Source organism: Scatophagus argus, chromosome 17 (assembly GCF_020382885.2).
Source record: "Scatophagus argus isolate fScaArg1 chromosome 17, fScaArg1.pri, whole genome shotgun sequence".
NCBI classification, from domain to species: domain Eukaryota; kingdom Metazoa; phylum Chordata; class Actinopteri; family Scatophagidae; genus Scatophagus; species Scatophagus argus.
Window position 1 is genome coordinate 5,865,929 of NC_058509.1, and position 14,879 is coordinate 5,880,807.

The window sequence follows — 14,879 nt, forward strand, 5'->3', positions numbered from 1 at the left end:
TTTGTGCACACTGTCAAGATTTTAGAGGTTAACTGTGGGGTGAAAATTTTAACCTTCGCAATCCTAAAAGTAGCAGTTTCACATTCACAGTGTTGCAATTTTGAAAGCAGTCCCGGATCTGTGTTGAAAGTCACGTATTTATTCTGAGTATAGTCTTTTCATTTACATGCAATTCAAATTACTGGCACAGTGTCACAGGCCGACCTGTGTTGATACTGTGCTTAATGCAATGTAATGTTTAAAGCGGCAGTTCATTCAGATAGCATGTTTTTTGTTAATAGTATTAATAACAAAGTGCTGAGAAAGACTGACAAACTAAAGTTTGACATTATGATGGTGACATATGAAAGGTCATGGGATCACCAAAAATCACAAATGTACACCACATGGTGGCATCCGAGTAAAAGTCTGGGTATTGCTTGGTTTATTTGGACGAATCCTCTGGAGAGCATGAATGTCTGTATCAAATTTCATAGCACTCGGTAAAATAATTGTTCAGATATTTCAGTGATGGTCAAAATTTTGTACCCGCCAACCTATTAAACCAATACTGCTATCCCTACACCCACAACACCAGCCATTGTAATCAAACAGGTTTAGATTGTAGCTGCAGTTTAATGCTAATGAGTATAATATGTATTGGGTGCTTGTAAATGAGACAGTATTTCTCCCATATTCCCTTTACTACAGTAAACATCCAATGAATGGCAAGAGAGGAGTATGGGGAATACATTATGTACTTCTCAGCATTTTTTGTGAAGTATGTATCCATGGCGTGAACAGATGAGTTTCCATTAAAGGAAAACTATTACTAATGAGTAAAATGCTATAAAATCTGATCGGGAGTAATGGCCAAAGCCACAAAAATATGACAGATTTATTTTCTCTAAAGAAAAGACAAAGAACAGAAACAGTAAAATTTGATTGAAGAGGATTTAAGTTTGGACCCAAGGAGCAATCACACAGAAAGGTGAGAAGTCACTGCCGGTTATGGCTACAATTATAAAATAAAACAATCTTTGAATACCAAACAAGCAGCTCTACATTTGCACAAAAAAAGCCTTCATACAGATTTTCCATGGCATGTACTGGAAGTCAGACATGCAAATTCCATGCGTGATCTAACAAAGCTTTACACAACATCCTTAGCTTTTCACCTCCTTCTGTGAAACAAATGTTAGCCTTTAGTCATTTTAGATGTTTTTGTAACTTGCTCAATACTAACTGAGGCATGCCAGTTTCCCAGAAACTAGCTTAAAATCTTGACTGAAAAGCTGCATTCTGAGCTCGAGGAGCCAAACTGGACAGAGCTAGGGTCTGTCAGGCTTTTGTCTTTTTATTTTCTGCTGGTTTATAGTTTTGCTCTTTTTAAATCATAGTGATGACCACATAATTCCTCAGAGGTTGAGAGCTCCATTGTAACCGTATCTCTGCTTATTCTTTTGTCTGGGCTTGTTAAAATCCCACAAAGGTACATGCTTGACAAGACAATGAGTCATTCATTAAAGTCACTTTTTAAGATACTGTTGAAAGTTTTTTTGTGCAATTAAACTATTGTTCTTTCATGCTGTAATGCCCAGAAGAACATTATATCACTGAAATCAAAAGCATATTCTGTATCAAAGGTGGAAAGGATAGCTGATTTATGATCTTAGGAGACGTCCTGGTGTGGTTTTGCCAAAAAGTTGGGTCATCATCCTCTCAAGTTGGCCCACCCTGCTGCAGCATCTGCAGAGTACTATAGACATCGCAAGTAATTTGGGGATTTACACCTATCTCCTCCACCTTTTCTTTTTTGACATCCAACAGAGGACGATGCTTGTCAGAGCTGAAATGTGGTATTGACAGGCCAATGCTCAACCTTTTAACACAACCTAGAGAGGCCATCATTCAGAGCCAGTCTCCATGCATGGAGAACTTTTCTGGCAACTAGAGCATAGCATATGAAGGTGTTTAGTACAAAACATCTCCTTTGCCATGGCAAGGGAAGCCTTGGGGAGGAAGGGTGGAAAAAAAAAGACATGGGATGTTAAAAACAGTAGGGGTTTGGATGTGGTGTTGAAAGGTTGGCCGGTTTCCAGTGTCCTGTGTGGCATTGTGTGATAGACCAGCCATAGCTGATATAAAAGGTTCTGCCTCACACATTCGTTGTTAATTATCCATTTGGTGGGTGGATGCATACAGTATGTGTTCTATGTTCTTAGTTTGACCTCAGAAATCATAGAATCTGGCATCATTAAGAAGACTTATGACAAATGTTGTACGGCCAAATAATGTCTTCTGGGCGTAAAAATATTTCAGTTTTATCAAAAAATGGTGCCATCATAGTTTGTGATTGATTCTACAGTTCCCTACATTCTTAAGTAACTGGTGGTTAAGATAGAAAACTCAGTAGAGAGTTTCCCTTTAGAATAATAAAAAAAAAGTAACATCAGTGTGTAACGTATCTAACTTACATTGCCACTAAAAAATTATTTTGTTGTCTAAACCCAACTGAGGTGTGGTTGGCTGGGTTTGGGCAACGTGGTTCCACAGCATAAACCACGTGTTTATTACTGTCACCCTGCAAAGGGATACCATCCCTTGAGATCACATTGAATAAAACTTGGTACCGCCAAATCAAAGTGAGGTTTGAAAGGGATAAACACACAAACTGTCTGGAAAGGACTTGAGCTCTTTATTATGTTATTATTGTGTTTTGGATGGAAACTGATGAAACCTTTGGCCTTGCAGGTGGCAATTTATTTGGACATCCAATTGGATGTAGCAATCTCAGTCAAGTATTTTTTTTCCTCCAAAAACATGACCTCAGTTTCTTAGATGACTTATTTAAAAAACAAAACCCAAAACAATTCTAGATATACTTGCATATGCAAAACTTTGTTATAAAAGAAACTCTGCGATTTACTTTAAGACTTTAAACATTTTTTCCATCCACACCCAAGAACAAATGAAACGTCTTAAAAAACCACATTTTGACTGTTGACACATTAAATCTTCTTTATCTTTCTACAGAAACTGACATATGATACATCATTCTGTTGGCCCTTCAACATCAGCCGTCATCCAGCAGAGTCCTGTTAATGTATCCCAGATCTGAAGTCAGAGTCCGAATGATAAGGTATCACCAAAGCACACCACTGGTTTAGGCAGGGTGGCTAATACTGGCACATTTATAGAAATGTTTATTAATGTGCAATGTTCCTGTAACTCCAAACCAAGTAAACCACACCATTTGCAGCACAGTGGCTCCGTGGTCAGAACTGTCACCTCACGGCAAGAAGGTCTTTGGTTTGATTCCCAGCTGGAGTGGGGCCCCTCTGTGTGGAGTTTGCATGTTCTCCCTGCGATTGTGTGGCTTTTCTCCTGGTGCTCTGTTTTTCCCATCACCAGAACATAGATGTTATATTGATTCTCCAGTTGGTGCCCTTGACCAGTTCACTGGTTTAGATGTCGATTCGGTCTCAGGCATACAGCTGCCCACGGCTCCTCAGGGACTCAGGGATGGGTTAAGTGCAGAGAATAAGTTTCATGTTGTACTTGGTATGATCACAAAGAAAGCTCACTCGTCTTTATCACTATTTTATCAAAGCTGTAGGATTCAAATTTTTTGAAATTATAATTTTTGAAATTATAATTTGTCACCAGGCACACATTATTATTATTCTTATTATTATTGATAACTAATATAACTTTTTTATATAGCACCTCTTTACAAAACAGATTCCCAAGGTGCTTAATAACCAGTTAAAATTAATACGTACAAATCAAACACAACAGAAGAGCAATACAAAAATAGTTACAATAAATGCACAATATGACAATACAATACAACAATAAGTGTAGGAAATATGACAGTAAAAATGGCAGACAGAAGAGAGTTGCAGTAGTCTAACCTGGAGGAGACGAAGGCGTCGATGAGGTTTCCCAGGTCAGACTGTGAAACAAGTGGTTTGATTCTGGATGTAGTTAATATAGTAATTAGCTGAATCGAAGCTTAAGAAGATCTTTCAGACTTATTTCTCTCTTGGCGCAAAGCACTGGGTGGTTCTCACTTGGACACAGTAGGGATCACAGGCAGCTGCCCGCCAATCTGAGAAAAATGGGAAGCGCAGTGCACCTCCAGGCTCCAGTCCTGTCAACTGTTAGACCACTAGGAGAAACAAACAGAACGAGAGAGACTGGAGAATTGGTCAGACCCCGGTGTCACAGGGGTCATGTACCATGTGGTGGTGCTTTTGCTCCCGCTTTGCTAAATTAGTTTCCATTTATTTTTACTTTGTAATAGCGGCTTTCGTGCGTGACAAGTTCATAGACACATACTCAAATAAGCGCTAAGGACCCTCACTGGTGTGTCCTGGAGGCGAGGCAAGAAGGCCACTCATTGATTGTGTTTAGTGTTGGCCTGCTGACCCATACAACAAAGTGACGTGATATAAACCATTGGTGTGCTTCTGGCTTTATTTGATGTGACAGACCTCTGGTAAACGTATACATAGCGTGGCCAAGTTTATACCACTTCTCCACCTTCTAACTAATTTCCTGATGTGAAATTGATCAGGTCAAATTATCAGTCCTGTGAGCACAAATTACCCCGATTTAAAGGAATCGATTCATCAATCATGACAGTTTCATGAGACATTTGTTTCTGATCAGCAGCTGAGATATTCACCTCCAAGAAGCAAGGCAAGTGTTTCACCAAGTTAAGTGTGCATGGGGGGACGTGAAGGTCTGGTTTGTAGCACAGTCAATGTTTCTGACAGATCACTGAAACACACCCACCCAAATCACCAGGTGAATAACTGCCAGTTTGCAATGAGACATGTTAGACACGCTCTTTTGCTATTTGAGCTTTAATAGGCAACTAATAGCCCTGCTTTCTGTGAGGTGTTTAAGGTCCACGCTACACTCTGTCACTCACTCCCTTGACCTCATTGTGTTTGTAATGGTTGAGGCAAGCGTCGCCAGACACTGACGCAATGACGCCTCACAGGCCGTTTCCATATTCAGAGAACATGTAGAAAAAGCTTCTCTGCTTCCCTAGGTGGAAATTCTTCTTCTTCTTTTTTCTCTTTCAGTTTAAGCCCATAAATGTCTCCAGTTATCATAGAGTCCTGACAAACAAAACAAGAGGTGCTATCAACATCGCCGATATGTATTATTTATTTGCTCATATCACTTTGACATTACACACAATCCCATGCACACTGAGGGAAGTGCTGCATAAGATCAACTCTGTAGCATGAGACAAAAATTGATTGCTTTGGCTCAGTGACACTTAACCGTATGTGTGTGCAGATGTGGTCATATCTGTTGGGTGTCATTTTCCATATGGTTGTCATAAAAAATATGATATTAAAAGCTCACAACATGTCCTTTCAGAGTGCTATAAATCAAATTTTGGCACAGTAGCAGGTTTGGCACCAGTCAGCAGAAAATCACTGCAATGTTATCACAGCTTAAATGTGTGGTCACAGTTGATATTTGTGCGAAAAGAAGATAAGCACCCTAAATGGTAAAGGCATGTAAAATGCCAATATATTTTTTAGTTTAATGTTCTGGTACTGAATCTCAATCAAAAGCTTCAGTATATGTTCTTTTGAAATTCTTCTTTTGTCAGCCTGGGGATATCAACTTGTGATTCGTGTTTCTCAAGCTGTGATGAGAACAGATTTTGACTTTTTTGGATCCTGTTTTCATGATGACAGTCTCAGGTTCCTTTGAGATAAGCCAGAAGACGTGGATCGCAGTGATCTTGTGTCATAGTCACAATACAGTCTGGGAGACAAAAAAAACAAAAAACAAAAAGGGGTCATCTGTGTGGTGAAAGGCAATAAGTAAACAATAGCTAAACAACATAATTTCAAATCACTGCAGGAATGCTTGTCCTGATGTGAAAATGTCACAACCAGCTGTCAAAAGCAGCAAGTATTTCACCAACGACCGACTGTTTTTTAACCCAGTTTATTTTTGCTCCATTCTCCTTTTGTTGGTGATATTTCTTCATCGTGTGAACCAATACAAACGCAGAAACTTGATGAGATTTTCACATATAAAAATATTGAAATATATATCTCACATGAAAATATTTTCATAGTACACTGCATTCATCAAACTTGGTGTAAACTAAGGTAAGTCAATGAGTCTGAGGTGATGACAGCACATTGTGCAGCAGTGGTCTGGCCGGTTGATGACAAATATGGTTCACTTTTGTTGAAAAATAGTTTCACAACAACTTTTTTTGTCATATGAAAGACAAAACATTGATGGCAGATTTCTGATATGAAGAAATCAAACAAGAGGAAGTAATGTAAAACAAATGCAGCGTGCATTACTATAACCTTTATCAAGAGCATAAGTTAACAAATGTATTTATTGGCAACAAAGGCCAAAATGAATTTCAATTCAATTAAGCAAACTGATGAACCAACGAGACGACAGACTGGCAACCCAACACTGACTGGCATCACCATCTGCCATCAACAAGAAACAAGTGGTTGATTAATGTCAGGGCTGCAGAGAATGAAAATATGAGAGCCGCTTCGAGTTGTCAGCAAATGATTTGGATTCAGTAGATGTGCAGAATTTAAAATTGGAAACAGACCATTTTGTGGGTTTGTGAAAGAGATGGAAAGGGTGGTAAAGAGAGAGGCAGACAGACAGACAGACAAAGAGAGAGACAGAAAATGGTCCCACCCACTTTTGCTGACTGTATGCTACACACATACACTTTTCTTGCAATGTTTAAGGTTATTTGTACAACAGTTCTCAAAACCAACGTTGTAAAGTGCTTTACTGTAAATAAAATAGAATGAAAAAAAGATGCAGGAATAAAATAAACAATACCAGAATATGATATGACTAGAACATCCATAAAATTAAAACTAAAATGTTCAGAGTGTAAAATTAAATGTGATATTAAAATTATTAAATGTTAAATTATTGACAGGCAAATTGGGGAAAAAAAAGTGACAAACCAGCAAATTTCTTTCTGGGGACCTCAGGTCTAGATCTATCTTTAAACAAACTGGCAACCAGCGCAGTGCCGCTAAAGCAGAGTTTTAGCGTTGACTGCAGTGATTTAAGTCCAGCAGGTGCATTCATTCTGCTTTTATTATAGATTGACCTTCTCAGGAAGGAATATCGGAGTGTCATCAGCGTAAAAATGAAATGCAAATGCCATGTCTTTGTCAAAGAGAGGCATACAGCGCGTGAAGGAAATATAATTGGTCCCAGAATTGAGTCTTGAGGCGCTGTACAATGTAAGTATTGATTTCTGAGTATTGTTTGACCAAAAACAGATGAGGGGAGATCATAAACAGATGCAGATGCTTCTGTTTGTGCCTGAGACCTTTACAGAGAGAGTAACTTTAACACCATTAATTCCATGGGGCTTGGTGGCCATGTTCAGTTGATTTCTGTCTTTTAATTTTTAAAGCAAATATTTCCATCTTCATCACACGAAAAACTGCCAAAGAATGAAATGCGTGACTTTTTCTCACAACTGTCAACCGATTTGTTTGTTATTGCCCTGCCCTTTGGGTTAAAAAAAAAATGTAAAAGAGTATTTTTGAGGCTGTACAGAAAGCAAAATCTATAGCAAGTCTTATTATCTGTGAGCCAAAGGCATGCTTGCACCTTTGTGACTCACCACAGCATCCTGGCTAACAAAGATTTCCCACCATGCGTGTTTCTTCATGAACATTCTTTGGACAGTTGGTGATTGATTTCACAGACCTTTAGCAGCATTTATTCACACAGTTTACAGGAACCTTAACCCATTTTTCTGGAATTTAATAAATCAAATCGGTATTTTCCACTATGTTTGCTGCAAGCAAGCTACATCAAGTTTTTATCGCTTTATCACTCCTAGATAGCAAAGGTTTGAAGATGGATGTTGCATCAAGAACAGTATCGTAGCGATCCATCTTCTCTCAAGAGTCTCTATATTATGCACTACCTGACACTGCAAAGACCATGTGAACATTCTTTGGGTCTCAGAAAACTAACCTTCTGTCCATTAAAGGATTACCATTTTGACAGAATCCACAAAACCGTGCTCTGTCTGGTGTTGGGTGTATCATACTTTTAACAAGTGGAGCTGTGAGAAGGTGTAGGTTGGGGTGGACAGTAAAGAACACAGAACAACCCTTGTTCACCAGACCTCTTATCACATTCCGTACCCTCCACGATTCACACATTATGATAGAAGCCGAGGGGAGTGGACTCAGAGGTGAAACTCGAGGTTTATGCATCGCCTTCCCCATTCATCTCGATTTCAGGAACTGACATACATCATACCAAAAGGGAAAAAAAAGAAACAAAAGACACAGAGGAATATGACACACAGGGAGTTAATGTGTGGTAAATTGTGTGTGACATCCATTTTCATCACCACTGTACTTCCTGTGTGTGAGTCATTGAATGTGACAGGCCACATGCAATTGAATAGACCAAAGGCGAGGAATCTTAGGTGGATGTATTTATTGCTCTCACATGTATGATCTCATACAACACACACCTACACAATGACCCAATATGTGTTGTTGATTCCACAGGCAGGTTAAGTCGAGAAAATAGCCATGCGGTGATGTCATGCTCTTTTCCCATGTTAGGAGGACCGACTGGCCCCATTTCCGCAGAGGAAAATACAACATGACAAATGGCAGCAAGCTGACTGCACATTAAGATGAAGAGAGCAAACAACACTTGCCAGCGGTGAAATTAGCGGAGTAAGTAAGAACGTATAGCTCAACTTACTGTGTCTCCTCTGATGTATGACACTGGACAGTGTAGCCTATCCGAAGCCAACACAAAAGGCCTCCATCAGCGACGCCATGATTAATGTCAAATGGTGGTCCAAATAGCCAGGCTAAATTAAAGCTGCATTGCTGCCTCATACCTGCGGCAGATTAGGTTCCATTGTTTGATAATGCTTTGGAGCGCTGACAAACATCAAGGCCGGGGCACTGTGTGATAGTCTCACAATGTTGCCGAGGCTGACCAAGAAAGCATGTTTCTGTTTATGACCACTATCTCATTGTGTAACCCTACTCATGTTGTGAAGGAGATGTGGTGACATCTGCAGTCATCAGCTCGTATCAGGTGTCAGCTTGCTGTTTTCAGCTTTATTTGATGTGGCACAAGGGGATGAAGAATGTTATCTAAAGGCTGTTTAAAGTTGGGCACAAACCTTGAGATTATTAAAACATTCAAAGACAAGACAGCTCATACAAAAGAATTTATTGCTACAAACAAACATACAGTGTTTCCGCTTCTTTTCTACTCTTGACAGCTTGAAAAGAGGCACATATTGGAGAAGTGAGTAAATATGCATAGATCTCTATCCAGGACAACAGGTAGACTTTGATTCGTGTCCCTTTGGTAATCAACATGAAAAGGAAAATTCTGGTGTATTTTAACCTGGTGTGTTTCTGATAAATGTGGCCATTGTGACACTATGGCTCATGCAAATTTCCACCTTTTTTCAGGGACTCGGGGGAAATGAGGGCTTACAGTACATTTGGATGAGACGGAGAAGATGTAAGCCGTAAACTCTGCAGAGAAATCTGGAGGTGACCGGAGTGAACCTCAGGCGAGCTGGAGCCTTGAACTGAAACCGAATGAACTACACTCGGAAGTAATTAACAGCACACCGCTCTGTTTCTACCTTTGTTTGCCAATTTGTAAGTTATGCTATGTGTGTCTGTTCTTGCCAGTGTGTCTGTGCAGGTCTGAGACTTCGATGAAAGACTAAGCAAGAAACATGTCTACTGATCTTACACATACATTATGTGTGCGTGTGCAGTACATTGTGTTTGTGTATGTCTTTTGATTTTATATTGTTTTGGCGTGTCCCCGTGTTTTTGTGTTCTGCAGACCTACATTGTTCAGTGTTTACTCAGCTCTCCAGATTAGTGTCAGAACAGAGAGTAGCATACCCAGAGTACCATGGCAGATACCCTGAGTCTGGCCAAAACCTCTTTTGACCTTTGTAACAACCAAACATTGCAGCAGCAAAGGTCAACTTTGTTTGTGCATTTGTTTTCACATGGGGTTGCTTTTGATTGCAAATTGAAAGCAGGGTTTAAGTGACATCATATAAACTTGATTTTGATAAATTTGATCTCAGGGATTTGCAGAAAATTATTCCACGATAAACAATAGAGGCAAACTAAGCGAGAATACACAGTTCATGATAAGCCATTGGGAGCATGAACCATTGGAAAAGGGCACATCAGATGGGATCAGTACCTAACAGTACACAAAGATATACTGAACTTTTCAAGAAACATACAGATCAACTTGAGCGTTGAAATTCATTTTGCTGTAAAGATAAATTGGTAAGGCTCAGAGGCAAAACAAAAACGAGGACTAAACCACAAAAGTTTGTTGGAGGCCTAAACTTGAAAATGGCCCAAAAGCACTTGTCTTTTTTATTTCTCGTCCCTTTGTCTTTTTACTATTGTTTGTTGATGTTCTGACATTTATTTTGCAGTACAGCCACAATGCCATACGACCAGCTGTCAAACGAACAGGAGAGTGATTAGCTTGACCATGAATGCCCCCTTTTTCCTGAACTTCTCGTTCCCTTTCTCTTGCTCACATTTTTGGACAATTACTTGGAGTGGAAAAAAAACTGCTCTTTAATTTAAGAACTGGAATTAAAAATTTAAAGCTGCCGGGTGGAACTTGTGTCTCCCTCTTTCAGCAGTAAGAATAACTGCTCAAACAATGTCGATGTGCTTATGACAACATAGGCTCCTATACCATACTCCTGAAGTGTGCTTCGTAGGTACTGTTCCTCCTTGCTTCAGCTCTGAACCAGTCTTTGTTGGTTTACATGAAATGCATTGGCACTGATGCGCCAAAGTGGGAAAGATGCCACGGGCTCCAGATTTAAAAGCTCCAGTCTAGAGTTAAATTTAAAGAGATTCAACTGCTGGTGATATATTTAATCATCACTGTTTGAACTTGTTTGGCAAGGGATTGAATGTAATTAATGTTCATTTATATAAAAGTACTGCACTGCAGGTTTTACATCCTACTGACAGACAGAAACCTCCTTACTTTTCCCTTCACCTCAGTCTGAACTTTGCCTCATGACTCGAGGATGGGAGGGTTTGAGGTGGGACAAGGATTGTGCGTGGCTGCTTTGACAAGAGATAGAGGCCATGCCTGTGGTGAGCACAGACACTGGAGCCCAGAGGGATAACGAAGAATGACATACACCTTGTGCTAATGGCTCTGCAGTGTCACTCTTTTAGTGGTCTCACCCTGATGACATCATTGCTGCAGGCAGGCTTGTGTCGGGAAGGGTTGTTTAGGAAATCCATCAAAATCATCTGCTGCAGAATTTAGTGCAGGTCTCTACTGATGGCAGTGAACCATAATTTATATCTATAAGCACTGCATGCATTGTGAGCCTAAAGCTTGAGACAAGACTAAGGCTAAGAGTCTACAGTCTTGTTAGAAATAGTTACTGCTGTGAAACTGTACTGTAAGGCACGGCGTTTCCTTGTGCAAAATGCTAACATGCTCAAAATGGCAATGCTAGCATGATGATGCGACACAGGAGTAGCGTTTAACATGTTCACCAGCTTAGTTTAACATGCTAACATTGGCTAATTAGCACTTAACAAAAAGTGCAGCAGGAGCTGAATTAGTTTTGAAAGTATTGGACCCAAAGATGGCACCACATATCACATCAAAGTGGTTACGCACCTGAGGGAAGGTGTGTACCTTTCCCTAATGCTGAACAATGCCAGCTTTATAAGAACAGTGATATATTTTCTTAACTGGAACTGGGATTTCTTTTGTGTTTGTCTCTACAAAACCCCATTTGGAGGTTGAACCTTATTTTCCCAAAGGATTTCTTTAAGCAGGCTTATTACTCTATCAGCTTATTGCAGAGTTGTCGTAGTGGCTTCAGAGAGTAAGCAGCCAGTGTAACTCTTTACGCACAATGCACGCACTTGAGTGCATCCACTCAGACAGCATCCTTCGCAGAACCGATATCCACTTGACGCACACACAAATGTATAATTCCTTAACTCCCACCTTTCAGCTGTTGGGAAATGAGAGGTCACTTAGGTGAAATGCTTGCAAGGGTATTGTGTGTGAGATTAACGTTCCCTCAAGGCCCCAGCAGACTGGACTGTGGATCTTTCAGAAGGAACTCAGATTATGACAGGTCTGCCCTGAACTCAAAACAGCCGAATAATACACCAAAGTGACCCGCATTAACACTTGCAAATAGGTCCCTTTGCCGATGACTCAATGGCATAGATGCTGGCACTGGTTCAACATTACCATGACATTGTGTGTGTGTTTGTGTGTGTGTACCATTTAATCACATCACCATGACGAACGGTGAAGCTTAGTGGCAAAAGAAAAAAGTGCCATCAGTGTTTTCACTTGGTTGTGCAACCGCTTAATAAAATTCAAATTTTCCTAGTTAAAAGAAACAGGCAAACACTGAGAGTGCTGAAGCTATTCAGGCACGTCTGAATGAGTTGCTGAGGTTTGTCTCTGGAGTCAAATGGAACGCTTTTACCTTCTATGTCCACTGACTGCCGTGTTTATAACAAACAGTGTTTCTTTGTGCCCTGGCCAGGGATAGAAGATTTAAGAGCCAAATTCATTAATATCAAATGACCTTATGATTTCCAACAGTAAATAAAATAATTAGATATTGATATTAGGTGTTTTTTAATCATGTTAAAAGTATTTTTTTTTCGGCATCACAGTAACTTCATTCAGGGGGAATTGGTTTGGTTTCAGAACTGTGGGGGGGCAATAAAATCTGTGGATACTTTAACCAAAAAACAAACTAAAATAAACATGATAGATATTGAAAGTTCTCTCGTTCGGATTATAGTAACTGGAAAGTAAGAGGACACTGTTAAAACAAATTTTACTCTTACAGGCTGAAACTGTAAAAGTCAAGTGGTGGATATTGCTTCCTTGACTTTATTTAACCTGTAAACAGCCGCCACAATTAAATTTGAAAAAAAGTGCTGAGTCACACCAGGACAGACTGGGAGAAGATGTAAAAACTGATCCTCTGTGTTCCTACATCATATAACTTTAGATTACATGCGGATGGCAGTGTCACACAGTTTGACGATGAATTATACAAAATGTCCTCCCAAACCTTTCACAAATAAAACATTAACCAGATTCCCACGAAGACCAGCTGCCTCAAGGCCTCTCAGAACTGACATAACCCGCACTGTGCTTGACTGTCACCAGCAAAATGAGCATTGCATTTTACCAAACCAGGTGTACATTGTATTTATGTGAGAGACAGGAAGCATAGGATGGACAGCATGGGACTTCGAGGGGTTTGCAAAGGATTGTGCTCTTGTAGCCTTGAAAATTGGGTTTGTTTTCTCAATAAGTTTACATTCCAGTAAGAATTCAGATCTGACATCGCACCACTTATATCATAAATATAAACAGCTTGTGTTTCCTAACATGCTCTGCTGCCTGTGCATGACAAGCCAGTGCTGGCTGCAACACAACAAATTAAAAGAAATTTGTTGGATTTAAACATATTTCCTTGGATTTGTAATGCTTAGTTGCTTTATGAAAGAATAAAATGGTCATTGCCCTTGGATTTAACACTGTTTGCAGGCAGTAAGCTAGTTAGCAGGATGAGCTAACCATAGCGGTTTAAAATAGACCTCCATCTGTTTATTTAACACCCTTTGCTCTTCTATTTTTGTCTCTGATTTTTGTCTCTGATGAAGAGATCCAAAGCTGTACAAAGGTGCTCTGTAAATCTCTAATCACGAAGATCGATCATTTAGCAAATGGGTCAAGTCACTCTTCACAGAACAGTCAGTGAGGCTTTTGTATAGCCGGTCACAGAAGTGATGTGTAGTTTTAATTTCTGCACTCTCAAAGTTGCCCAGAGGTGCCAATTATCTCCCACTTAGTTTCCCTTGGACACGCTAACTGGCGCCCCGATTTTAGGACACCAGCAAAGTACGTCAACCAAAGACAAGCACTCCAAGAGATATTTGCACATGCTTTGTGTCTTGGCCAGTCTGGGTTATTCAAGGGGTTTGTTATCTTGGGTCTCATGCATTCATTCACACCGCCCTTCTGCTCCCACACAGAGGGCCCGACTTTTTGTAGCCCCCTGCTATCACCGAATACACACACACTCTATCAAACGCATGCAGGATCATGCACACTTATAAAGTATAACATGCGAGCATGAGGAGCCAGATGGAGACAGTAAATATGTGTGCACAGTGCCGCTCTTGCACATCCATCACGCACAAACAGAGGCGAGGACATGCGCACTCAGCACATGCACCGTCACACAGACGAGGGCGTATCGGACCGAAGAGGAATGTTGAAGTCTGGCCAGAATTCAGACAGCTGTGTCTCCCCAAATCAGAGCTTTTCAGATGGACTGTCCATAACAAGGACTTGACCTCCGACCCAGAGCCTTTCAGTGCTGTGTTTCCTCACTCTGCTCGTTCCTCTGGCCTAATGATGAAGACACATTCCTTCTTCCTCTGCTCATTCTTGGATTTCACTTTTGTTTTCTTGAAAACATAACAACAGAGGATGTGTGTGTGTGATAGAGAGATAATGTACATAAAATGAATGAAGATAGGGACGTTCAAGTAATGGAGACATAGCAGATGGATGGCCAGACTCCACCACGGATTAAGCAAATTACAACATAGAGGTAACTAATTAATGTCAGTGCATTTAATTACACCCAATATTGGACATGATGCAAGTATTAAGGATTAAAACTTCAAGTTGCTTGGAATATAAGATATAAGATATAAGACCGTCATTGAAAATAGGAAACAAAAAGGTTGCCTCTATCTCACTTGATGATGATTGGTTTT

The 14,879-nt window shown here is 40.1% G+C and overlaps 1 long non-coding RNA gene across 1 annotated transcript; it reads left to right on the top strand.

Annotated features, from left to right (window-relative positions):
* Positions 1-3,013: 3,013 nt before the first annotated feature.
* Positions 3,014-10,931, top strand: LOC124075216. Its single transcript, XR_006845970.1, has 3 exons — positions 3,014-3,121; positions 8,616-8,732; positions 9,492-10,931. It is a non-coding gene; the product is annotated as an uncharacterized LOC124075216 (long non-coding RNA).
* Positions 10,932-14,879: the final 3,948 nt, after the last annotated feature.